The following is a 26,064-nucleotide window of genomic DNA, read 5'->3' as shown; positions in this document are numbered from 1 at the left end:
TTGAGAGAGAGAGAGAGAGAAAAAAGGGTGAGAGAGAGAGAAAAAAGGGTGAGAGAGAGAGAGAGAGAAAAAAGGGTGAGAGAGAGAGAGAGAGAAAAAAGGGTGAGAGAGAGAGAGAGAGAGAAAAAAGGGTGAGAGAGAGAGAGAGAGAGAGAAAAAGGGTGAGAGAGAGAGAGAGAGAGAAAAAAGGGTGAGAGAGAAAGAGAGAGAGAGAGAAAGGGTGAGAGAGAAGAGAGGGGAGGGGGGGGAAAAGAGAGGGGAGGGGGGGGGAAAAGAGAGGGGAGGGGGGGGAAAAGAGAGGGGAGGGGGGGGGAAAAGAGAGGGGAGGGGGGGAAAAGAGAGGGGAGGGGGGGGAAAAGAGAGGGGAGGGGGGGGAAAAGAGAGGGGAGGGGGGGGAAAAGAGAGGGGAGGGGGGGGAAAAGAGAGGGGAGGGGGGGGAAAAGAGAGGGGAGGGGGGGGAAAAGAGAGGGGAGGGGGGGGAAAGAGAGGGAGGGGGGGAAAGAGAGGGGAGGGGGGGGAAAAGAGAGGGGAGGGGGGGGAAAAGAGAGGGGAGGGGGGGGAAAAGAGAGGGGAGGGGGGGGAAAAGAGAGGGAGGGGGGGGGGAAAAGAGAGGGGAGGGGGGGGGGAAAAGAGAGGGAGGAGGGGGGGAAAAGAGAGGGGAGGGGGGGGAAAAGAGAGGGGAGGGGGGGGAAAGAGAGGGGAGGGGGGGGAAAGAGAGGGAGGGGGGGGAAAGAGAGGGGAGGGGGGGGAAAAGAGAGGGGAGGGGGGGGAAAAGAGAGGGGAGGGGGGGGAAAAGAGAGGGGAGGGGGGGGAAAAGAGAGGGGAGGGGGGGGAAAAGAGAGGGGAGGGGGGGGAAAAGAGAGGGGAGGGGGGGAAAAGAGGAGGGGAGGGGGGGGGAAAGAGAGGAGAGAGGGGGGGGAAAGAGAGGAGAGAGGGGGGGAAAGAGAGGAGAGAGGGGGGGAAAGAGAGGAGAGAGGGGGGGAAGAGAGGAGAGAGGGGGGGGAAGAGAGGAGAGAGGGGGGGAAGAGAGGAGAGAGGGGGGGAAGAGAGGAGAGAGGGGGGGAAGAGAGGAGAGAGGGGGGGAAGAGAGGAGAGAGGGGGGGAAGAGAGGAGAGAGGGGGGGAAGAGAGGAGAGAGGGGGGGAAGAGAGGAGAGAGGGGGGGAAGAGAGGAGAGAGGGGGGGAAGAGAGGAGAGAGGGGGGGAAGAGAGGAGAGAGGGGGGGGAAGAGAGGAGAGAGGGGGGGGAAGAGAGGAGAGAGGGGGGGAGAGAGGAGAGAGGGGGGAAGAGGAGGGGGGGGAGGAGAGAGGGGGGGAGGAGAGAGAGGGGGGAGGAGAGAGGGGGGGAGGAGAGAGGGGGGGGGAAGAGAGGGAGAGGGGGGGGGAAGAGAGGAGAGAGGGGGGGAAGAGAGGAGAGAGGGGGGGGAAGAGAGGAGAGAGGGGGGGGAAGAGAGGAGAGAGGGGGGGAAGAGAGGAGAGAGGGGGGGGAAGAGAGGAGAGAGGGGGGGGAAGAGAGGAGAGAGGGGGGAAGAGAGGAGAGGGGGGAGAGAGGAGAGGGGGGGGAGGAGAGAGGGGGGGGAGGAGAGAGAGGGGGGAGGGAGAGGGGGGGGAGGAGAGAGGGGGGGAGGAGAGAGGGGGGGGAGGAGAGAGGGGGGGGAGGAGAAGAGGGGGGGGAGGAGAGAGGGGGGGGAGAGAAGAGGGGGGAGGAAGAGGGGGGGAGGAGAAGAGGGGGGGAGGAGAAGAGGAAGGGAGGGGAGAGGGGGGGAGGAGGAGGGGGGGGAGGAGAAGAGGGGGGGAGGAGAAGAGGGGGGGGGAGGAGAAGAGGGGGGGAGGAGAAGAGGGGGGGGAGGAGAAGAGAGGGGGGGAGGAGAAGAGGGGGGGAGGAGAGAGGGGGGGGGGAGAGAGGGGGGGGAGAGCGGGGGGGGAGAGGGGGGGGGAGAGGGGGGGGGGGGAGAGGGGGGGGGGAGAGGGGGGGGGGAGAGGGGGGGGGGGGAGAGGGGGGGGGGGGAGAGAGGGGGGGGAGAGGGGGGGGGGGGGGGAGAGGGGGGGGGGAGAGGGGGGGGGGGAGAGGGGGGGGGGAGAGAGGGGGGGGGGAGAGGGGGGGGGGAGAGGGGGGGGATAGGGGGGGGGGATAGGGGGGGGAGAGGGGGGGGGGGAGAGGGGGGGGGGGGAGAGGGGGGAGAGGGGGGGGGGGAGAGGGGGGGGGGGAGAGGGGGGGGGAGGGGGGGGGAGAGGGGGGGGGGAGAGGGGGGAGGAGAGGGGGGAGGAGAGGGGGGAGGAGAGGGGGGGGGGAGAGGGGGGGGGGGAGAGGGGGGGGGGGGAGAGGGGGGGGGAGAGGGGGGGGGGAGAGGGGAGGGGGGGAGAGGGGGGGGGGGGAGAGGGGGGGGGAGAGGGGGGGGAGGGGGGGAGGGGGGGGGGGAGAGGGGGGGGAGAGGGGGGGGAGAGGGGGGGGAGGAGAGGGGGGGGGGGAGAGGGGGGGGGCGAGAGGGGGGGGGAGAGGGGGGGGAGAGAGGGGGGGGGGAGAGGGGGGGGGGAGGAGAGGGGGAGAAGGGGGGGGGGGGAAGAGAGAGGGGGAGAACGGGGGGGGGGGAAGAGAGAGGGGAGAACGGGGGGGGGAGAGAGAGGGGAGAACGGGGGGGGGGGAAGAGAGGGGGAGAACGGGGGGGGGGGAAGAGAGAGGGGAGAACGGGGGGGGGGGGGGGGAAGAGAGGGGAGAAACGGGGGGGGAAGAGAGAGGGGAGAACGGGGGGGGGGGGGAAGAGAGAGGGGAGAACGGGGGGGGGGGGAAAGAGAGAGGGGAGAACGGGGGGGGGGGAAGAGAGAGGGGAGAACGTGGGGGGGGGGGGAAGAGAGAGGGGAGAACGGGGGGGGGAAGAGAGAGGGGAGAACGGGGGGGGGGGGGGAAGAGAGAGGGGAGAGCGGGGGGGGGGGGAAGAGAGAGGGGAGAACGGGGGGGGGGAGAGAGAGAGGGGAGAACGGGGGGGGGAGAGAGAGGGGAGAACGGGGGGGGGGGAGAGAGAGAGGGGAGAACGGGGGGGGGGGAAGAGAGTGGGGAGAACGGGGGGGGGGGAGAGAGAGGGGAGAACGGGGGGGGGGGGAGAGAGAGAGGGGAGAAAGAGAGAGGGGAGAACGGGGGGGGGGAAGAGAGAGGGGAGAGGGGGGGGGAAGAGAGAGGGGAGAACGGGGGGGGGGGGGAGGAGAGAGAGGGGAGAACGGGGGGGGGGGAGAGAGAGGGGAGTACGGGGGGGGAGGGGGGAAAGAGTGGGGGGAAAGAGAGAGGGGAGAACGGGGGGGGGGGGAAGAGAGAGGGGAGAACGGGGGGGGGGGGGGAAGAGAGAGGGGAGAACGGGGGGGGGGGGAAGAGAGAGGGGAGAACGGGGGGGGGGGAAGAGAGAGGGGAGAACGGGGGGGGGGGGGAAGAGAGAGGGGAGAACGGGGGGGGGGGAAAGAGAGAGGGGAGAACGGGGGGGGGGGGGAAAGAGAGAGGGGAGAACGGGGGGGGGGGGAAAGAGAGAGGGGAGAACGGGGGGGGGGGGGAAAGAGAGAGGGGAGAACGGGGGGGGGGGAGGAGAGAGGGAGAACGGGGGGGGGGAAGAGAGAGGGGAGAACGGGGGGGGGGGAAAGAGAGAGGGGAGAACGGGGGGGGGAAAGAGAGAGGGGAGAACGGGGGGGGGAAGAGAGAGGGGAGAACGGGGGGGGGGAAAGAGAGAGGGGAGAACGGGGGGGGGGAAAGAGAGAGGGGAGAACGGGGGGGGGGGGAAAGAGAGAGGGGAGACGGGGGGGGGGGGGGGAAAGAGAGAGGGGAGAACGGGGGGGGGGGAAAGAGAGAGGGGAGAACGGGGGGGGGGGAAAGAGAGAGGGGAGAACGGGGGGGGGGAAAGAGAGAGGGGAGAACGGGGGGGGGGAAAGAGAGAGGGGAGAACGGGGGGGGGGGGAAAGAGAGAGGGGAGAACGGGGGGGGGGGGGAAAGAGAGAGGGGAGAACGGGGGGGGGGGGGAAAGAGAGAGGGGAGAACGGGGGGGGGGGGGGAAAGAGAGAGGGGAGAACGGGGGGGGGGAAAGAGAGAGGGGAGAACGGGGGGGGGGGGGAAAGAGAGAGGGGAGAACGGGGGGGGGGGGGAAAGAGAGAGGGGAGAACGGGGGGGGGGGGGAAGAGAGAGGGGAGAACGGGGGGGGGGGGAAGAGAGAGGGGAGAACGGGGGGGGGGGGGAAGAGAGAGGGGAGAACGGGGGGGGGGGAAAGAGAGAGGGGAGAACGGGGGGGGGGAAAGAGAGAGGGGAGAACGGGGGGGGGGAAAGAGAGAGGGGAGAACGGGGGGGGAAAGAGAGAGGGGAGAACGGGGGGGGGAAAGAGAGAGGGGAGAACGGGGGGGGGGGAAAGAGAGAGGGGGAGAACGGGGGGGGGGGGGGGAAAGAGAGAGGGGAGAACGGGGGGGGGGGAAAGAGAGAGGGGAGAACGGGGTGGGGGGGGGAAAGAGAGAGGGGAGAACGGGGGGGGGGGGAAGAGAGAGGGGAGAACGGGGGGGGGGGAAAGAGAGAGGGGAGAACGGGGGGGGGAAAGAGAGAGGGGAGAACGGGGGGGGGGAAAGAAGGGAGACGGGGGGAAAGAGAGAGGGGAGAACGGGGGGGGGGGGAAAAGAGAGAGACGGGGGAGAAAGAGAGAGGGGAGAACGGGGGGGGGGGGAAAGAGAGAGGGGAGAACGGGGGGGGGGGGGGAAGAGAGAGGGGAGAACGGGGGGGGGGGAAAGAGAGAGGGGAGAACGGGGGGGGGGGAAGAGAGAGGGGAGAACGGGGGGGGGGGGAAGAGAGAGGGGAGAACGGGGGGGGGGGGAAAGAGAGAGGGGAGAACGGGGGGGGGGGGAAAGAGAGAGGGGAGAACGGGGGGGGGGGGGGAAAGAGAGAGGGGAGAACGGGGGGGGGGGAAGAGAGAGGGGAGAACGGGGGGGGGAAAGAGAGAGGGGGAGAACGGGGGGGGGGGAAAGAGAGAGGGGAGAACGGGGGGGGGGAAAAGAGAGAGGGGAGAACGGGGGGGGGGAAAGAGAGAGGGGAGAACGGGGGGGGGGGAAAGAGAGAGGGGAGAACGGGGGGGGGAAAGAGAGAGGGGAGAACGGGGGGGGGGAAAGAGAGAGGGGAGAACGGGGGGGGGGAAAGAGAGAGGGGAGAACGGGGGGGGGGGAAAGAGAGAGGGGGAGAACGGGGGGGGGGGGGGGAAAGAGAGAGGGGAGAACGGGGGGGGGGGGAAAGAGAGAGGGGAGAACGGGGGGGGGGGAAAGAGAGAGGGGAGAACGGGGGGGGGGGAAAGAGAGAGGGGAGAACGGGGGGGGGGAAAGAGAGAGGGGAGAACGGGGGTGGGGGAAAGAGAGAGGGGAGAACGGGGGGGGGGGGGAAAGAGAGAGGGGAGAACGGGGGGGGGGGGGAAAGAGAGAGGGGGAGAACGGGGGGGGGGAAAGAGAGAGGGGAGAACGGGGGGGGGGGGGAAAGAGAGAGGGGAGAACGGGGGGGGGGGGAAGAGAGAGGGGAGAACGGGGGGGGGGGGGAAGAGAGAGGGGAGAACGGGGGGGGGGGGAAGAGAGAGGGGGAGAACGGGGGGGGGGGGGAAAGAGAGAGGGGAGAACGGGGGGGGGGGAAAGAGAGAGGGGAGAACGGGGGGGGGGGAAAGAAAGAGGGGAGAACGGGGGGGGGGAAAGAAGAGGGGAGAACGGGGGGGGAAAGAAGAGGGGAGAACGGGGGGGGGGGAAAGAGAGAGGGGAGAACGGGGGGGGGGGGGAAAGAGAGAGGGGAGAACGGGGGGGGGGGGAAAGAGAGAGGGGAGAACGGGGGGGGGGGAAAGAGAGAGGGGAGAACGGGGGGGGGGGAAAGAGAGAGGGGAGAACGGGGGGGGGGGGAAAGAGAGAGGGGAGAACGGGGGGGGGGGGAAAGAGAGAGGGGAGAACGGGGGGGGGGGAAGAGAGAGGGGAGAACGGGGGGGGGAAAGAGAGAGGGGAGAACGGGGGGGGGGAAAGAGAGAGGGGAGAACGAGAGAGGGGGAGAACGGGGGGGGGGGAAAGAGAGAGGGGAGAACGGGGGGGGGGGAAAGAGAGAGGGGAGAACGGGGGGGGGGGGAAAGAGAGAGGGGAGAACGGGGGGTGGGGGAAAGAGAGAGGGGAGAACGGGGGGGGGGGGAAAGAGAGAGGGGAGAACGGGGGGTGGGGGGGAAAGAGAGAGGGGAGAACGGGGGGGGGGGGAAAGAGAGAGGGGAGAACGGGGGGGGGGGGGAAAGAGAGAGGGGAGAACGGGGGGGGGGGGGGAAAGAGAGAGGGGGAGAACGGGGGGGGGGGGAAAGAGAGAGGGGAGAACGGGGGGGGGGGAAGAGAGAGGGAGAACGGGGGGGGGAAGAGAGAGGGGAGAACGGGGGGGGGGGAAAGAGAGAGGGGAGAACGGGGGGTGGGGGGGAAAGAGAGAGGGGAGAACGGGGGGGGGGGAAAGAGAGAGGGGAGAACGGGGGGGGGGAAAGAGAGAGGGGAGAACGGGGGGGGGGGAAGAGAGAGGGGAGAACGGGGGGGGGGAAGAGAGAGGGGAGAACGGGGGGGGGGGGAAAGAGAGAGGGGAGAACGGGGGGGGGGGAAGAGAGAGGGGAGAACGGGGGGGGGGAAGAGAGAGGGAGAACGGGGGGGGGGAGAGAGAGAGGGGGAAAGAGAGAGGGGAGAACGGGGGGGGGGGGAAGAGAGAGGGGAGAAGGGGGGGGGGAAGAGAGAGGGGAGAACGGGGGGGGGGGGAAGAGAGAGAGGGGGAGAACGGGGGGGGGGGAAAGAGAGAGGGGAGAACGGGGGGGGGGGAAGAGTGAGGGGAAAGAGAGAGGGGAGAACGGGGGGGGGGGGAAAGAGAGAGGGGAGAACGGGGGGGGGAAGAGAGAGGGGAGAACGGGGGGGGGGGGGAAAGAGAGAGGGGAGAACGGGGGGGGGGGAAAGAGAGAGGGGAGAACGGGGGGGGGGGAAAGAGAGAGGGGAGAACGGGGGGGGGGGGAAAGAGAGAGGGGAGAACGGGGGGGGGGAAAGAGAGAGGGGAGAACGGGGGGGGGGGAAAGAGAGAGGGGAGAACGGGGGGGGGGGAAAGAGAGAGGGGAGAACGGGGGGGGGGGGAAAGAGAGAGGGGAGAACGGGGGGGGGGGAGGAAGAGAGAGGGGAGAACGGGGGGGGGGAAAGAGAGAGGGGAGAACGGGGGGGGGGGAAAGAGAGAGGGGAGAACGGGGGGGGGGGGAAGAGAGAGGGGAGAACGGGGGGGGGGGAAAGAGAGAGGGGAGAACGGGGGGGGGGGGAAAGAGAGAGGGGAGAACGGGGGGGGGGGGGAAAGAGAGAGGGGAGAACGGGGGGGGGGAAAGAGAGAGGGGAGAACGGGGGGGGGAAAGAGAGAGGGGAGAACGGGGGGGGGGAAAGAGAGAGGGGAGAACGGGGGGGGGGAAAGAGAGAGGGGAGAACGGGGGGGGGGGAAAGAGAGAGGGGAGAACGGGGGGGGGAAAGAGAGAGGGAGAACGGGGGGGGGAAAGAGAGAGGGGAGAACGGGGGGGGGAAAGAGAGAGGGGGAGAACGGGGGGGGGGGAAAGAGAGAGGGGAGAACGGGGGGGGGGGGAAAGAGAGAGGGGAGAACGGGGGGGGGGAAAGAGAGAGGGGAGAACGGGGGGGGGGAAAGAGAGAGGGGAGAACGGGGGGGGGGGAAAGAGAGAGGGGAGAACGGGGGGGGGGAAAGAGAGAGGGGAGAACGGGGGGGGGGGGAGAACGAGAGAGGGGAGAACGGGGGGGGGGGGGGAAAGAGAGAGGGGAGAACGGGGGGGGGGAAAGAGAGAGGGGAGAACGGGGGGGGGGGGGGAAAGAGAGAGGGGAGAACGGGGGGGGGGGAAAGAGAGAGGGGAGAACGGGGGGGGGAAAGAGAGAGGGGAGAACGGGGGGGGGGGGAAAGAGAGAGGGGAGAACGGGGGGGGGGGAAAGAGAGAGGGGAGAACGGGGGGGGGGGAAAGAGAGAGGGGAGAACGGGGGGGGGGGAAAGAGAGAGGGGAGAACGGGGGGGGGGGAAAGAGAGAGGGGAGAACGGGGGGGGGGGAAAGAGAGAGGGGAGAACGGGGGGGGGGAAAGAGAGAGGGGAGAACGGGGGGGGGGAAAGAGAGAGGGGAGAACGGGGGGGGGAAAGAGAGAGGGGAGAACGGGGGGGGGGAAAGAGAGAGGGGAGAACGGGGGGGGGGGGAAAGAGAGAGGGGAGAACGGGGGGGGGGGAAAGAGAGAGGGGAGAACGGGGGGGGGGGAGAGAGAACGGGGGGGGAAGAGAGGGGAGAACGGGGGGGGGGGAAAGAGAGAGGGGAGAACGGGGGGGGGGAAAGAGAGAGGGGAGAACGGGGGGGGGGAAAGAGAGAGGGGAGAACGGGGGGGGGAAAGAGAGAGGGGAGAACGGGGGGGGGGGAAAGAGAGAGGGGAGAACGGGGGGGGGGGAAAGAGAGAGGGGAGAACGGGGGGGGGGGAAAGAGAGAGGGGAGAACGGGGGGGGGGGGAAAGAGAGAGGGGAGAACGGGGGGGGGGGGAAGAGAGAGGGGAGAACGGGGGGGGGGGGAGAGAGAGAGGGGAGAACGGGGGGGGGGGGGGAAGAGAGAGGGGAGAACGGGGGGGGGGGAAGAGAGAGGGGAGAACGGGGGGGGGGGAAAGAAGAGGGGAGAACGGGGGGGGGGAAAGAGAGAGGGGAGAACGGGGGGGGGGGGAAAGAAGAGAGGGGAGAACGGGGGGGGAAAGAGAGAGGGGAGAACGGGGGGGGGGAAGAGAGAGGGGAGAACGGGGGGGGGGGAAAGAGAGAGGGGAGAACGGGGGGGGGGGGGAAAGAGAGAGGGGAGAACGGGGGGGGGGGGAAAGAGAGAGGGGAGAACGGGGGGGGGGGAAAGAGAGAGGGGAGAACGGGGGGGGGGGAAAGAGAGAGGGAGAACGGGGGGGGGAAAGAGAGAGGGGAGAACGGGGGGGGGAAGAGAGAGGGGAGAACGGGGGGGGAAAGAGAGAGGGGAGAACGGGGGGGGGGAAAGAGAGAGGGGAGAACGGGAGGGGAGAAGACGGGGGGAGACGGGGAAAGAGAGAGGGGAGAACGGGGGGTGGGGGGAAGAGAGAGGGGAGAAGGGGGGGGGGGAAGAGAGAGGGGAGAACGGGGGGGGGGGAGAGAGAGAGGGGGAGAACGGGGGGGGGGGAAAGAGAGAGGGGAGAACGGGGGGGGGGGGGAAAGAGAGAGGGAGAGACGGGGGGGGGGGAAAGAGAGAGGGGAGAACGGGGGGGGGGGGAAAGATAGAGGGGAGAACGGGGGGGGGGGGAAAGAGAGAGGGGAGAACGGGGGGGGGGAAAGAGAGAGGGGAGAACGGGGGGGGGGGGAAAGAGAGAGGGGAGAACGGGGGGGGGGAAAGAGAGAGGGGAGAACGGGGGGGGGGGAAAGAGAGAGGGGAGAACGGGGGGGGGGGGAAGAGAGAGGGGAGAACGGGGGGGGGGGAAGAGAGAGGGGAGAACGGGGGGGGGGGAGAGAGAGGGGAGAACGGGGGGGAAAGAGAGGGGAGAACGGGGGGGGGGAAAGAAGAGGGGAGAACGGGGGGGGAAAGAAGAGGGGAGAACGGGGGGGGGAAGAGAGAGGGGAGAACGGGGGGGGGAAAGAGAGAGGGGAGAACGGGGGGGGGAAAGAGAGAGGGGAGAACGGGGGGGGGGGAAAGAGAGAGGGGAGAACGGGGGGGGGAAAGAGAGAGGGGAGAACGGGGGGGGGAAAGAGAGAGGGGAGAACGGGGGGGGGAAAGAGAGAGGGGAGAACGGGGGGGGGGGGAAAGAGAGAGGGGAGAACGGGGGGGGGGGAAAGAGAGAGGGGAGAACGGGGGGGGGGAAGAGAGAGGGGAGAACGGGGGGGGGAAGAGAGAGGGGAGAACGGGGGGGGGAAAGAGAGAGGGGAGAACGGGGGGGGGGAAAGAAAGAGGGGAGAAAGAGAGAGGGGAGAACGGGGGGGGGGGAAAGAGAGAGGGGAGAACGGGGGGTGGGGGAAAGAGAGAGGGGAGAACGGGGGGTGGGGGAAAGAGAGAGGGGAGAACGGGGGGTGGGGGAAAGAGAGAGGGGAGAACGGGGGGTGGGGGGGGAAAGAGAGAGGGGAGAACGGGGGGGTGGGGGGGGAAAGAGAGAGGGGAGAACGGGGGTGGGAAAGAAAGAGGGGAGAACGGGGGGGGAAAGAAAGAGGGGAGAACGGGGGGGGAAAGAAAGAGGGGAGAACGGGGGGGGGGAAAGAGAGAGGGGAGAACGGGGGGGGGAAAGAGAGAGGGGAGAACGGGGGGGGGAAAGAGAGAGGGAGAACGGGGGGGGGGAAAGAGAGAGGGGAGAACGGGGGGGGGGAAAGAGAGAGGGGAGAACGGGGGGGGGAAGAGAGAGGGGAGAACGGGGGGGGGAAGAGAGAGGGGAGAACGGGGGGGGAAGAGAGAGGGGAGAACGGGGGGGGGGAAAGAAAGAGGGGAGAAGAGAGAGGGGAGAACGGGGGGGGGGGAAAGAGAGAGGGGAGAACGGGGGGTGGGGGGGGAAAGAGAGAGGGGAGAACGGGGGGTGGGGGGGAAAGAGAGAGGGGAGAACGGGGGGTGGGGGGGGAAAGAGAGAGGGGAGATCGGGGGGTGGGAAAGAAAGAGGGGAGAACGGGGGGGGAAAGAAGAGGGGAGAACGGGGGGGGGAAAGAAAGAGGGGAGAACGGGGGGGGGGAAGAGAGAGGGGAGAACGGGGGGGGGAAAGAGAGAGGGAGAACGGGGGGGGGGAAAGAGAGAGGGAGAACGGGGGGGGGGAAAGAGAGAGGGGAGAACGGGGGGGGGGGGGAAAGAGAGAGGGGAGAACGGGGGGGGGGAAAGAGAGAGGGGAGAACGGGGGGGGGAAAGAGAGAGGGGAGAACGGGGGGGGGGGAAGAGAGAGGGGAGAACGGGGGGGGGAAGAAAGAGGGGGGAAAGAGAGAGGGGAGAACGGGGGGGAAAGAAAGAGGGGAGAAAGAGAGAGGGGAGAACGGGGGGTGGGGGAAAGAGAGAGGGGAGAACGGGGGGTGGGGGAAAGAGAGAGGGGAGAACGGGGGGTGGGGGAAAGAGAGAGGGGAGAACGGGGGTGGGGGGGGAAAGAGAGAGGGGAGAACGGGGGGTGGGGGGGAAAGAGAGAGGGGAGAACGGGGGGTGGGGGGAAAGAGAGAGGGGAGAACGGGGGTGGGGGGGAAAGAGAGAGGGGAGAACGGGGGTGGGGGGGGGAAAGAGAGAGGGGAGAACGGGGGGTGGGGGGGAAAGAGAGAGGGGAGAACAGGGGGGGGGGGGAAGAGAGAGGGAGAACAGGGGGGGGGGGAAGAGAGAGGGGAGAACGGGGGGGGGGGGAAAGAGAGAGGGGAGAACGGGGGGGGAGAGAGAGGGGAGAACGGGGGGGGGGAGAGAGAGGGGAGAACGGGGGGGGGAAGAGAGAGGGGAGAACGGGGGGGGGGAAGAGAGAGGGAGAACGGGGGGGAAAGAGAGAGGGGAGAACGGGGGGGGAAGAAAGAGGGAGAAGAGAGAGGGGAGAACGGGGGGTGGGGGGGAAAGAGAGAGGGGAGAACGGGGGGTGGGGGGGAAAGAGAGAGGGGAGACGGGGGTGGGGGGGGAAAGAGAGAGGGGAGAACGGGGGGTGGGGGGGGAAAGAGAGAGGGGAGAACGGGGGGTGGGGGGGGGAAAGAGAGAGGGAGAACGGGGGGTGGGGGGGAAAGAGAGAGGGGAGAACAGGGGGGGGGGGAAGAGAGAGGGGAGAACAGGGGGGGGGGGAAGAGAGAGGGGAGAACGGGGGGGGGGGAAAGAGAGAGGGGAGAACGGGGGGGGGAGAGAGAGGGAGAACGGGGGGGGGAGAGAGAGGGAGAACGGGGGGGGGAGAGAGAGGGGAGAACGGGGGGGGGGAGAGAGAGGGGAGAACTGGGGGGGGAGAGAGAGGGAGAACTGGGGGGGGGAGAGAGAGGGGAGAACGGGGGGGGAGAGAGAGGGGAGAACGGGGGGGGGGAGAGAGAGGGGAGAACGGGGGGGGGGGGAAGAGAGAGGGGAGAACGGGGGGGGGAGAGAGAGGGGAGAACGGGGGGGGGGAGAGAGAGGGGAGAACGGGGGGGGGGAGAGAGAGGGGGAGAACGGGGGGGGGGAGAGAGAGGGGAGAACGGGGGGGGGGGAGAGAGAGGGGAGAACGGGGGGGGGGGAGAGAGAGGGAGAGAACGGGGGGGGGGGAGAGAGAGGGGAGAACGGGGGGGGGAGAGAGAGGGGAGAACGGGGGGGGGGAGAGAGAGGGGAGAACGGGGGGGGGAGAGAGAGGGGAGAACGGGGGGGGGGGAGAGAGAGGGGAGAACGGGGGGGGAGAGAGAGGGAGAACGGGGGGGGGGAGAGAGAGGGAGAACGGGGGGGGGGAGAGAGAGGGGAGAACGGGGGGGGGAGAGAGAGGGGAGAACGGGGGGGGGGAGAGAGAGGGGAGAACGGGGGGGGGGGGAGAGAGAGGGGAGAACGGGGGGGGGGGAGAGAGAGGGGAGAACGGGGGGGGGGGAGAGAGAGGGAGAACGGGGGGGGGAGAGAGAGGGGAGAACGGGGGGGGGGAGAGAGAGGGGAGAACGGGGGGGGGAGAGAGAGGGGAGAACGGGGGGGGGGAGAGAGAGAGGGAGAGAACGGGGGGGGGGAGAGAGAGAGGGGAGAACGGGGGGGGGGAGAGAGAGAGGGGAGAACGGGGGGGGGGGAGAGAGAGGGGAGAACGGGGGGGGGGGGAGAGAGAGGGGAGAGAGAGGAGGGGACGGGGAGAGAGGAGGAGGGGACGGGGAGAGGGGTAGACACAGAGAAGGAAGAGAAAGAGATCAAGATCACTCCTGACAGATGGACATCTACCCAGAATAATCTGCTTCACTACATCAAGTTTGCGAGCAGAGATTGACTATTTGTGCAAGCAAAAGCAATGCCAGTAATCTCACTAAATCAGTGTTCAACATAGTGACATGGAAGTAAGTTAATAAATTGGTATTATTTAAAGCTTGTTCACAAAAATTCACATTTTTTGTGGTTTTAATTAATAGCCAGATAAATTTCTAATGCCTTTATCTTTCCGAAATTTGCTCACTGGCCTCCCATGTAGGACAAAAATTGTAATGTGGTCCCTCACATGAAAAGGTCAGACACCCTTGTTATAGACATTCACTGTCTGAAATTAACCACAAATTCTGTTAGGCTGAAATTTCCTAATCCATTGTAGGATTATGATCCTACAGCTCTCCAGTCACACAATGCCAGTTAATTTCTATTCCAGTTGTTTATAAATACATAGACCAAAAAAAATCCATCCTACCTCTGTCCTCCTTCAATTACAAGCTATAACCCAACTTACGACTTTCCACTGAACTGGAGATCCAAGAGAGGACAGAATTCCTAACAGTCCAGAGTTGAAGTACTAATATTTTAATGAATTAACAAGATCATTACCCAGAATACTACAGCCTGACAAGCTGCTCAACTGATGACTAGATTCATGCGAACTAACTACTCAAACAAGCCAAAACTCATTATCTCCTAACCTTGCAGTGCTGATTATCAAGTGTCTCAAATCTATACTTAATCCCTCCAGCACACAGGTTTAATCCCTCAACCATCGTCACTAAAAAAGATAATCTGGATAGATTTCTTATTCCTGTTAGTGAGACCTTGCTTTGCACAAATTGGCTACTGTGCAACAGTGTTTATCTTTGAAAAGTACTAAATTGGCTGTGAAGCACTTTGGGATGTTTTGAGGTCATTTAAGGCACTACAGAAATGCGAGCTTTCTTTCTTTTTTAAACATTTAAAAAAAAGATAACAATGGCATCCTATGGAGGAACTAAGACTAGCAGACACTAACATTAGTTAACCTTGCTGCTTATCCATTGGTTTCAAAGGCCTGGTATGACCACCTCAAGGATTTTATGTATACCCTAGTTGATCTCCCATGGTGTTGCACATCGGAAGTCGACCAAATATAGTCTTTAGGTAAAGCAAGATTTAAAAGCGGGGGATAGTTTGACAACACCACACTGATGCACAATTTTTAATAAGATATAGTTTGATAAATTATAAAAATATATATGTTTAGTTCTCATTTTAAACCATTCTGTCTTATAGAATAATAAAAATAAAACACTACATAAAGATATTACAAATCTTGCATCTGCATGCACTCTGCCAAACTTTTCAAGATTCAAAACTAAGGCACTACAGCATCACCACTAGGGTTGCAAGTATTAACATAAGTTTACACAGGCCATTTTTGTTAGAAATGAAGACACAGAAATTTATAATGGAAAAAATTGACACAAAACTGTGATAAGAACACATCTGAAAGACAGGAAGTGCGAGCAGATCTAAAAAATATTCTTATAGCTTAATAAAGTATTTTCAGAAAATATTTAAAATTCTGGTCAATAATGGGTGTAAAATTGTTTATTAATCCAATAATAAGCTTCAAAATTAAAACAGCTTCAATATTTTACTACATACTTTCAATCTTATTGCTAAATTTGCAATTCTCTTCCCAATGTCAATGAACTATTCTGGTCACATTTCAGCAATATTCCTAACATCTACTGGAAGATAATCTACATGAAAATAAGTGTACAGCATAAATCAGGAAGTAAGATCAAAGTACAGAAACAAGATGCTTAAATTTGGAAATTAGTAAGAGATATGTACTGACAGTTGGAAGGAGTCATTTTCCATCTTGGAGTCATTTTGATGTTTTAAATGGAGAATTTGAAGCAGTGCAATAGTTAAACAATCTTTTTACTAATTATTTTACTCATTCAGTTTAAATTTTAAAATCACTCTTCACATATTTGGATTGTGGAAATTGCAATAATTTGTGTACCTATGTAAAGAAATGCTATAACTGTCAGCTCCTCTAATAGCAATGATAGTTAATAAATACATTAGAACTTAAATACTTAACAATCTAATAGTGAAAGCACTTACACTTTGGGTGATTATATCTTCAAAGAAATTCAACAATCAAACTACCTACTGTCAAATTCTGACTGAAAGTAGTGTGTTAGCTGAGCTGCAGCCTTTTCAAAATTAAGCATCGAACAAAATAATCTTGTCATATTTCATTGTGAAAGGATCGTACCTGAAATGTTAAAAAAAAACTCAATTCTTATCACTCCACTATTTGGTGTCCCATTCCATACAGAAATGCTCCTCAGCTTTGGGCTTAGAACTTGCTCCATACAGTTCCTGATGCAAAAGAGAGAAAAAGTGCCTGTCTGCATACACAAATGAGAGAACATGTAAAAGAGCAAGAATGAGAGACACACTCACAGAGATGAAGCTGAGGCCCATGCCACACAGAGGCACAGAGGAAAGAGAGAGTCACAGTGCCAGCCTTGACTGAGCTTCAGGATTCAATCTGTTTTACAATGCCAATAATATTGGAATTGTTTACTTTTTAATTTATGATATTGACAGTAACAGGGATGAATTCCAATCATCCATAAAATCTGAACTATCTCAATTTCAGGTTGGGGTCTGCAACCACTTGTATTACTGCTACATACTGGTGTAGAATATGATTAATTTAGTTACATTAATATTATTTAATCAACTACTTGTATGTTCTGAATTTCATGAAGTGGGATGGCATCAGAAGTTCTATTCATTATAACCTGCTAACTGGAACAAGTTAGATTACAAAAATCCCCAAGTAACCTTCAGCTCAATGATTAGACTTTTGTTTCACAGTTGAACACATCTGATCCTTATTAGAATTACTGATTCCTAGACTGATACTCCAGTGCAGTACTGAAGCATGAGTTATTAAACCAAGGTCCCCTGTTTGCTCTGTGATTCAGCTGCACATTAAATATTCCATGGCATTACTTGAATAAGAGCAGAAAGCTCTCCTGGTATGCTGGTCAATAATTCTCCCTCAGGCAGCACCAAACAGATAAATTTGTCATTAAAATCTTGTTGATCACAAAGTAGCTGCAACATTTGCCTACATAACAGTGACTGCATTTCAAAGTAATTGATGGTGCAAGGTGCTTTGTGATGTTTCTATGTTGTGGTAAGGAGCTGTATAAATGCATGGTTCATTTCCAACAAAATTCACTGAAGACCCAGAAAGCACTACTGTCCTACTGCATTCAAACTCACAGAAAGGTAAATACATCTATTTTACTTAATAAGGCTTTAAATTTGCCAAATTTTTCCTCCTGTCTCTGAAGGTGTGAACTTATACTGATGCAGAAGCACTTGGCCACCCTCCAAACCTCACAAATGTTCATACTTCATGTATGAGCCTAGACATACAGAACAGGGGTGAAACGATTTGCCATGTCTTCATCTTATTGTTGAAGGGACCAGTTCTCAGGAGGCACAAAAAGCCTGTCCATCACAGGCAAACAGAATTACCCATCATTTGCACTGTTTAGATGCTGTACACGAGGGCTGCCTAATTTGCCTAGGCATCCAGTGTTTAATGGTAGACAGAATAGGTACCAGAAACCTTTGAGTAGTTAGGACCTGTGGAAGTGCCCAGGAGGACTACTTTGCATAGGCCAAAGAAGAGGAGAATCTTTTGATACAAAAAACACAATTTTGCAGGCAGCATGGAGCCTGCTAGTATTCCAACACTATGGAAGCCAACCGCCCTGCACTTACCCCACCCAGCTACCTGAACACATGTTGTATCAAGACTGCTTTAATTTTGAAGGAGACTTGGGGCGGCACAGTGGTGCAGTGGTTAGCACCGCAGCCTCACAGCTCCAGCGACTCGGGTTCAGTTCTGGGTACTGCCTGTGCGAAGTTTGCAAGTTCTCCCTGTGACCGCGTGGGTTTCCGCTGGGTGCTCTGGTTTCCTCCCACAGCCAAAAACTTACGGGTTGATTGGCCATTGTAAATTGCTCCTAGTGTAGGTAGGTAGTAGGAGAATGGTGGGGATGTAGTAGGGAATATGGGATTAATGTAGGATTAGTGTAAATGGGTGGTTGTTGGTCAGCACAAACTTGGTGGGCCGAAGGGCCTGTTTCAGTGCTGTATCTCTAAATAAATAAATAGGAGATTGATATATAGCAATTACTTAGAGAAAGAATGCTTACATTTTGGCACTGTTGATTTCACATAACTAGTCATAAATTGTGAATGTTACAGGAATTCATTTGATTAGCCCAGCCCTCAGGCAAATTATTTCGTTTTTAGCATAAATGTACCTATTTTAAAAAACATTGGAAAAAATGCATGTAGGAGCAAACGACATTACTTGTCTCAAGAGTCAGGGTTCAGACGACATACAAAGGTTCATTACCAGTTTATGAACTCACCCTGAATCATTTTATTGTCTGACTGTGTCATAACCCACATTTATCAATTGTAAACCGGCCTTCCCAGAGATAAACACACTGGGGGCTAAATGGGCAAGGAGGTCATGATGTTGAAATGCAGCCAGCATGCCAAATTTGTGCTGCCTGTTCACTGAATTGATTGCTGCATGCAACCAGCGCTAACCTTGTTTACTGGCTGCATGTGTCAGCAGGGGGCCCAAAATCGTAACTTTCTAGCACTTCTTAAAGCTAGCCTGCACGGTTTAGTTTAGTTTAGAGATACAGCACTGAAACAGGCCCTTCGGCCCACCGAGTCTGTGCCGACCATCAACCACCCACTTATACTAATCCTACACTAATCCCATATTCCTACCACATCCCCACCTGTCCCTATATTTCCCTACCACCTACCTATACTAGGGGCAATTTCTATTGGCCAATTTACCTATCAACCTGCAAGTCTTTGGCATGTGGGAGGAAACCAGAGCACCCGGAGGAAACCCACGCAGACACAGGGAGAACTTGCAAACTCCACACAGGCAGTACCCGGAATTGAACCCGGGTCGCTGGAGCTGTGAGGCTGCGGTGCTAACCACTGCGCCACTGTGCCGCCCATAACTGCTTAAATAGTAGGTGGATTTTGGCTGGAGTAGGTACTGACAGTCATACAGGAAGTGAATCTGATCTGGGAAAAGTGAAGGATGGCACAACATGGAACTGTGCAGGGTCCAAGGTTTTCGGACGCTGCACTGGAAGCCTTGATGGAGGATGTGGCAAGTAGGAAAGATTTCTGGTATCTAAAGAGAAGACTGTGGGAGCTGATAGCTGTGGAGGTCAATGTCAGTAGTCTAGCTCCAAGGATCTGGATGCAGTGTCGCAAGATAAATGACCTCACACGTATGGTCAAGGCCGGTGACTGCATCTGCAAAAGCCGTATCCCATCAACTGCACCCCTAGCCTTACACACTGCTAAATTCACCAACCCCTTCACTCACCTACCGACATCAATCACAACCCATATCTCACATTCACAGCTTCACTTCACACATAGCACTTCTGCAAGCCTCATACCCACATCTCACAGATTGCATGCACTGCCAGCTATTCAACCATGATAGCCACATCACCCAGATACACTGCACCACACCCACTGTCACCATTTGCTCTCCCTTGTCGGACAAGGTGGTGCACAACCAGCAACAGCAGGAGCTAACCGGATGGTGATGGACACACCAGCATATCCTAACCCCCATGGAAAAGACAGTGCTGGCCATTGTTGGAACAGCAATAGCTGAGTCCGTTGCCAGAGGCAGGGTATCATCACATTTCCTGGGGGCCTCTGCGAGACTGCGAGTTTCTTGGCTAGTACATTTCTGGAGGTGGCCACCCCACAGCTTAAAAATGAGCAGGCAGAGAGGGAATGGGCTACCGCCAGAAGAACAAGGAGGACTAGGCAGGCAGGGATCCCATGAGTGCATCTCGCATTCCAACCGGTATTCAGTTCTTCCAATGCCACGTGCTAGTGAGTACAGAAATAGGAAGATACAGCTGATGAATAGGTGGCTGGAGAGATGGTGCAAGAGGGAGGGCCTTAGATTTCTGAAGCATTGTGACTGCTTCTGGGGGAGGTGGGACCCGTACAAGCTGGACGGGCTGCACCTCAACTGGACTGGACCAACATCCTTGCAGGGGGTTTTGTTGGTGCTGTTGAGAAGGGTTTAAACTAGCTTGGCAGGGGGATGGGAAGCTGAGAGTAGATTAAGAAGAGAGAGAAGAAAAGTTGGAAATGGAAAGGCATAGAGGGAGCAAAATTCTTAAAATCCATTCAGGAGAACTTTTGTAGCCAGTACATAGTAAGCCCAACAAGAGAGGGGCAGTTCTGGACTTAGTTTTAAGGAATGGGCAGGTGGAAGGGATATCAGTTGGGGAGCACTTTGGTGGAAGTGATCATAATTCAGTTCGATTTAGGGTAGTTATGGAAAAGGACAAAGATAGATCATGAATACAAGTTCTCAACTGGAGTGAAGCTAATTTTACGAAGCTGAGATGTGCTTTAGCTAAAGTGATCTGGAAATAGCTAGGTCAAAGTAAATCAGGGCCAGAGCTGTGGGAGGCATTCAAGGAAGAGATAGTGAGGGTTCAGATCAAGTATGTTAAATAAAAAGGGTGGGGCTAACAAATCCAGAATTCCCTGGATGTCAAGAGGCTTAAAGGAGAGGATAAAGAGTAAAAGGGAAGCGTATGACTGATACTGAGGGCTCGATACTGCAGAAAATCTAGAGGAGTATTTAAGTGTAGGGGTGAAATTAAAAAGGAAATTAGGAAAACAAAGAGTCATAGAGTCATAACGGCACAGAAGGAGGCTGTTCGGCCCATTGAATCCATGCCAGCTTTCCGTAAAGCGATCCAGTCAGTCCCATTCCCCTGCTCTATCCCCATAGTCCTGCAAGTTTATTTCCTTTAAGAGTCCTTCCAACTTCCTTTTGAAATTTATTGATTGTCTCTGCCTCCTCCACCCTCATAGGCAGTGAGCTTCAGGTCATTACCACTCGCTGCATAAAAAACTTCTTGCTCACAACCCCCTTGCAGCTCTTGCCCAAAATCTTAAATCTGTGTCCCCTAGTCCTTGTGTCATCAGCTAATGGAGACAGTTTTTCTTTTTTTTATTTATTCATTTATGGGATGTGGGTATCGCTGGCTAGGCCTGCATTTATTGCCCACCCCTAATTGCCCTTGAGAAGGTGATGGTGCGCTACCTTCTTGAACCGCTGCAGTCTATTGTATCTTTGTCTATTTTATCTAAACCTGTCATAATCTTGCACATCTCTATCAAATCTCCCTGCATTCTCCTTTGCCCCAAGAAGAACATCCCCAGCTTCTCCAAACTAACCTTGTAGCTAAAATCCCCTCATCCCTAGAACCATTTTGGTAAACCTCCACTGCACCCGCTTAAGGACCCTCACATCCTTCCTAAAGTGTAGTGACCAGAACTGGATGCTATATTCTAGTTGGGGCCTAACCAGAGCTCTATAAAGGTTCAGCATACCTTCCCTGCTTTTGTACTCAATACCCCTATTTATGAAGCTCTAGATCCCATATGCTTTGCTAACCACTCTCTCAATATGTCTTGCCACCTTCAAAGATCTATGTACATGCACTCCCAGGTCCCTCTGAAACTGCACACTCTTTAGAACTGTGCCATCAGGTTTATACGAACTTTCCCTATTCCTTCTGCCAAAATACATCACCTCATATTTCTCTGTATTAAATTCCATTTGCCACTTGTCTACCCATTCTGCTAATCTATCATTGTACTGCTGCAGTCAATTTGTATCATCCTCACTGTTTGCCACTCCTCCAAGTTTTGGATCATTGCAAATTTTGAAATGTTACTTTCTATTCCAATGTCCAAGTCATTGATATATATCAAAATAGCAATGGTCCTGGCATTGACCTTGGGGAACACATGGCTGTGAATACCAGTGTTCAAAGGGGCTTGCAGGGCCTTCCTGCCATCCTCCAGTCTGAAAAATAACCATTTATCATGAGAGGGCATGAAAACATATTGGCAAGTAAAATCAAGGAAAACTAAAAAAAAAATGTTATAAGTTCATAAAGAGCAAGAGGGTAACTAAAGAAAGAATAGGGCCTCGTAGGGTATCCTGTGTGTGGAGGTGGAGGACGCTGGTATAATTCTTAATGAATACTTTGTGTCTGTTTTCACAGACGAGAGGAACAATACAGACATTGCAATCAGGGAGGAGGATCGTGAAATATTAGATGAAATTAACATAGTGAGAGAGGAAGTATTAAATGGTTTAACATAAATCCCCGGGCCGGACGAAATGTATCCTAGGCTGTTAAGGGAAGCAAGAGAAGAAATAATGGAGGCTCTGACCATCATTTTCCAATCCTCTCTGGCCACAGATGTGGTGCCAGAGAACTGGAGGACAAATAACATTGTACCATTGTTTATAAAGGGAGAGAGGCGTAGACCAAGTAATTGCTGGCCAGTCAGCCTAACCTCGGTAGTGGGAAAATTACTGGAACAGGGACAAGATAAATTTTCATTTAGAAAGACACAGATTAATCAAAGACAGTTAGCATGGATTTGTTGAGGGAAGGTCATGTCTGACTAACATGATTGAACTTTTTGAGGAGGGAACAAGGAGGGTCAATAAGAGTCGTGCATTTGATGTAGTCTACATGATTTGTAGCAAGGCTTTTAATAAGATCTCACATGGCAGACTAGTCACGAAAGTAAAAGCCCATGGGATCCAAGGCCAAGTGACAAGTTGAATCCAAAATTAGCACAGAGGCAAAAAGCAAAGGGTAAGGGTATTTTTGTGACTGGAAGCCTATGTCCAGTGAGATTCTGCAGGTTGAGTACTAGTTCCTTTTTGTGGTTTATATCAATGATTTAGACTTGAATTTAGACTTGAAAAATTGGCTGTGTGATTGATAATGAAGAAGAAAGCTGTAGACTACAGGAAGATATCAATGGAATAGTCAAGTGGGTGGAACAGTGGCAAATTGAGTTAATTCTGGCGAAGTGTGAGGTAATACATTTGGGGAAGTCTAACAAGGCAAGGGAATACACAATGGGCTGAATTTTATGAGTCTTCCGGTGTCAGGGGTCATGGCAGGGAAGCCCGGAAAATTCTTCCAGGAGAGGCCTGCCATGAACCCCGATGCTGATAAGGCCACGTCACATTTTATCAGCGGCGGTGAGGACTCGGTGCGGCCCTCTGCCGTTGGCGGTGGGGCCTTCATTTCAATATAGTATTGAAAGTTAATGCATGCAAATTATTTACCTTGTCCCGGTGGCTATCCCATGCCGATATTCCAGCTGCTGGCCGCAACTCCTGAGCCTTCAGAACTCCATTTCGGGGGGGAGCGGGAACAGTACTTTCTTTTGGCTGTGGGGAAGGTGGGAAGGGATTGAAGGGAAAATGCAATGAGGTTGGGGGGGAAAGTTCAGGTTGGGAATAAAATTCATTTCTGTGATATGGACCCATGAACAAACAGGGAGGGGGTGGTGTTGGAAAAGACCTCCAGTTTTTATTTAATTTTTTGAGGAAATGTACCGTTCTATAACTTTTAAAAATAAATTGCTTCTAAGGGCTTGAAGCACTTTAAAAATGGCGCTGGTGCCAGTGTGGTGGCGCCGGACACCGTTGCTGGGGATGGAGTGGCTGCCCTCGATGACATCATCGGGGGGGTTGTTCTGCGCCCCCATTTAAATGAGCTCCAGCATAAAATTTTGCGGGGGCTCAGTGATATCACGGCGCGCTCAGAAATTTCAGTCCAATAAATGGGTAGGATACTCAGAAATGTAGAGGAGCAGAGGGACCCTGGAGTGCATGTCCACAGATCCCTGAAGGTGGCTGGACAGGTAGATAAGGTGGTCGAGAAGGCATGTGAATACTTGCCTTTATTAGCAGAGGCATAGAATATAAGAGCTGGGAGGTTATGCAGCAACTGTATAAAACACTAGTAAGGCCACAGTTGGAGTACTAACTGCAGTTCTGATCACCACACTATAGGAAAGACGTGATTCCGCTAGAGAGAGTACAGCAGAGATTTCTGAGGATCTTGTCAGGACTGGAGAATTTTAGTTATGCGGAAAGATTGGAGAGGCTAGGGTTATTTTCTTTGTAATAGAGAAGGCTGAGGGGAGACATAATTGAAGTGCATAAAATTATGAGGGTTCTAGATAGAGTGGATAGGTTGAAGGGTCCATAACCAAGCAGCATAGATTTAGGATAAAATGTAAGACGTTTAGAGGGGATTCGAGAGGAAATCTTTTCACCCAGAGGGTAGTGGGGATCTGGAACCGACTGGCTGAAAGGATGGTAGAGGCAGAAACCATCATAACATTTAAAAAGTAATTGGATATGCACTTGAAATGCCGAAACCTACAGGCTATTGACCAAGAGCTGGAAAGTGGGATTAGGCTGAATGGGCCGAAGGGCCTCTTTCCATGTTGAAATTACTAGGATTCTCTGATTCTACCCAAATCTCCTTCTCACATCCCACTTTCTCTTGATCCCACAATCTCTTCTGACTTACAAGTTGAAGATGTTGTAAGCATGTACCTATTACTTTCCTACCCCCTCCCCTCACCACAACCTCATCCTTCTGCCTTTCTCTTTTCAGATACCCAAGTGCAAACTGGCCAGGCAGTGCAGGAACAGCAAGAAGACAATGATGATGAAGACACATCATTATTTGATTTCACACTTGCAGGCACCAGCTTAGATAATGACACTGAGCGCAATTTAGGGGACAGTACAGAGGCGGGATCTGCATGAGGTTAGATGCAGCACCTGATGGTTAATGTCTCAACTCCCACTGCAACACAAGCATCTTCCAGCAGAAGGCTGAGTGCTGCAGTGGGTCTCAGACTGAACTCATGCAGGGTCAGCTTGCTGCCATGCAAGCTCAGACTGCTGCCATTATTATACCAGTGTTCAAAGGGGCTTGCAGATAACTAGAATTGCTGAGGTGCCACTCCAGGTGAGTGGGTGTAGCTCCTGTTGTCCTCTCTCAGAATGACAATATTCATGCTTTCACCCCTGCCAGTCCGCCAGTGCCCTTTCTGTTGCCTGTCAGCCAGCCAGCTCAGACTGCTGCCACCCATGCCAAGATAGTGCAGTTTGAAGCAGGCCCAGAGTTGCTCGAGGTTGTCTTCCAAGGCCATCTACCATCCACTCCACTGAAATTCAGCAGCCTTCCACCGCCATGCTGCAGCCACTGGGGCAGCACTGCGTAGCAGCACTAGGACAGGCAAAAGCACATGGAAGACAGGCACTAAGGGAATGCACAAGGGTGATTAGTTTGCATTTGTATGCAATATGGCATGACTTCATTTATAAATTTGGTTTGGAAAGTTTATTTTGTGTTGGCTTTTAGTTTTGCATTGTTGTCAAGATGATGATGTGATAATCAGGGACAGAGGGAAGGTAAGGAGTGTGGAACTGTTGATTAATGGAGAATTGTGGTTGCAGTTACTGCTATCTCACTCTAAGTAGTTTTTCAAATATAGTCTGGGCGGAAAGGGGCTGTTCATATTGATCTCTCTCTTTCTCTTACTCCTCATCCTCCCTCTTCCAGCAGCTTGTCCTGCTCTGAGTGATGTTATGACAGCTGTACTTTGTAGCATGATTATATATTTTTCTTAAAAATGTGATTTTTAATGTAGCTTATGATGGAGTCAGCGAAGTCAGGTGACCTCACATCAATTATGCTTAAAGACAAGACAGTGATCTTGGTTATCAGGACAACAAAGATGCCAGATCAAAGACCTTTTTGAAAAACAGAGACTACAGGAACATAACACCTGAAGAACAATGGGTTTCACCCTCCCAGACTTTCAGTTCATGAACAAGGAGTCAGTGGTTCTGAAAATTTAAATACGAATGGCAGTTGCTAACAGTTGGAAACAAGGGAAAGCCTGGGTGGCTCTGCTGTAGCCACACTTGTGGACTTTACATATTGGCAAAGACAACTGACTATTGACTTTTGATTCCGGATAAATTCAACAGATTTTCAGAAGGCAAGCAGTCTGTAAAGAAGACCAGAAGAAGACCAGCGATGGCAGCCTCAGGGAGGAGAGAAAGAGGGAACACCTGCTCTCAGAAGACTGACACAGCGAAAGGCTGCGAAGCCTTGAACCTGTTTTGAAAGTTGAGGTTTGCGGTGAAGTAAAAGAAAAATGGGATCACCAGAGATTGCTTTATTCATGGAAGTCCAGCTCGAAAGTGCTCAGAAGAAGTGAGCGAAAAGGACATTTACTTTGAGAAAGGTCTGGGAGATCCAACCCATCCTGGGAGGAGGTTGGGACTTTTAGTTGCAAATATTTTGCCATCAAGGAGGACTGTGTAGTGTAAAATGTGGTGTGAGGTTTTCAAGTGTTTTGATAAGTGAAGAAAATACCTTTCTCTGTAATGTGGGGTATCAGTTACTTGCAAAGTACTATTTAGTTAATGGGGATTTCTTTGAGTTTAGTTGTTATAATAGCAGTCTTAAAACATGAAATCTTGTCACGTAATTCTTTAAATTGATCTGGGGAGTTCATATCTCATGTTTTAACGTTAACTGTCTCACTGAGGTCGTAACAGTGGCCTCTGCTCATTCTCCCAGGCATGCTCTATTCCAAGGGTATGGTCTACTCATGCACGCATGTCTGGCAGCAACTGGTTGTTGAGAAGGCTTGAAGTCAGGAAAAGGTTCTTCAGCATTTGCCACACCACTCCCTGTAGACTTTGGCAACTTGAAAGCACAAAATACTTGTAGAATCATGCCAACAGCCAGAAGAAATCAATTAGCAACAAAGTAAATAGTTGATGATCCCTTTGAATAGAGATGGTAGTGGGTCCCTCCTGCTGCTTAATGTATGTTCAGCCATACAAGGTTAAGAGAGGATGTCAGTTGGAGCACTGAGCTCTAAAATGGTAGTACTGTGTCAAGTCAGCATTGCATACTGATTGACATCATGATCTGCTACTCTTCTTACTTCTGGTTAACTATGCACACGCTAATGCCTTCATCCAAATGGCATCCGGCACTATTTGCGGCAGGTGTGCGCAAGGGCATCAGATATCATTTTGGCCCCCAAATAGCACCCACAGGACCCAAATAATAGGCACTATTGAGTCCAATTTCGCACCCAGTGTCTTAAACTTTTCCTGCCTAAAATCACTTGAATTCTTAATTAGTTGGATTCTGAATAAAAAGGTTTAGAGAGCAGAGGACAG

General features: G+C 55.6%; 1 protein-coding gene across 7 annotated transcripts in view; it reads right to left on the bottom strand.

The window, feature by feature from the left end:
- smtnb (smoothelin b) overlaps positions 1-26,064 on the bottom strand; it is a 553,824-nt gene that overhangs the window by 135,615 nt on the left and 392,145 nt on the right. The window lies entirely within an intron of this gene.

Source organism: Heterodontus francisci, chromosome 23 (genome assembly GCF_036365525.1).
Source record: "Heterodontus francisci isolate sHetFra1 chromosome 23, sHetFra1.hap1, whole genome shotgun sequence".
NCBI classification, from domain to species: Eukaryota; Metazoa; Chordata; class Chondrichthyes; order Heterodontiformes; family Heterodontidae; genus Heterodontus; species Heterodontus francisci.
Note: the sequence above shows the minus strand (reverse complement) of the source record. Positions and strands in the feature narration are given on the sequence as shown.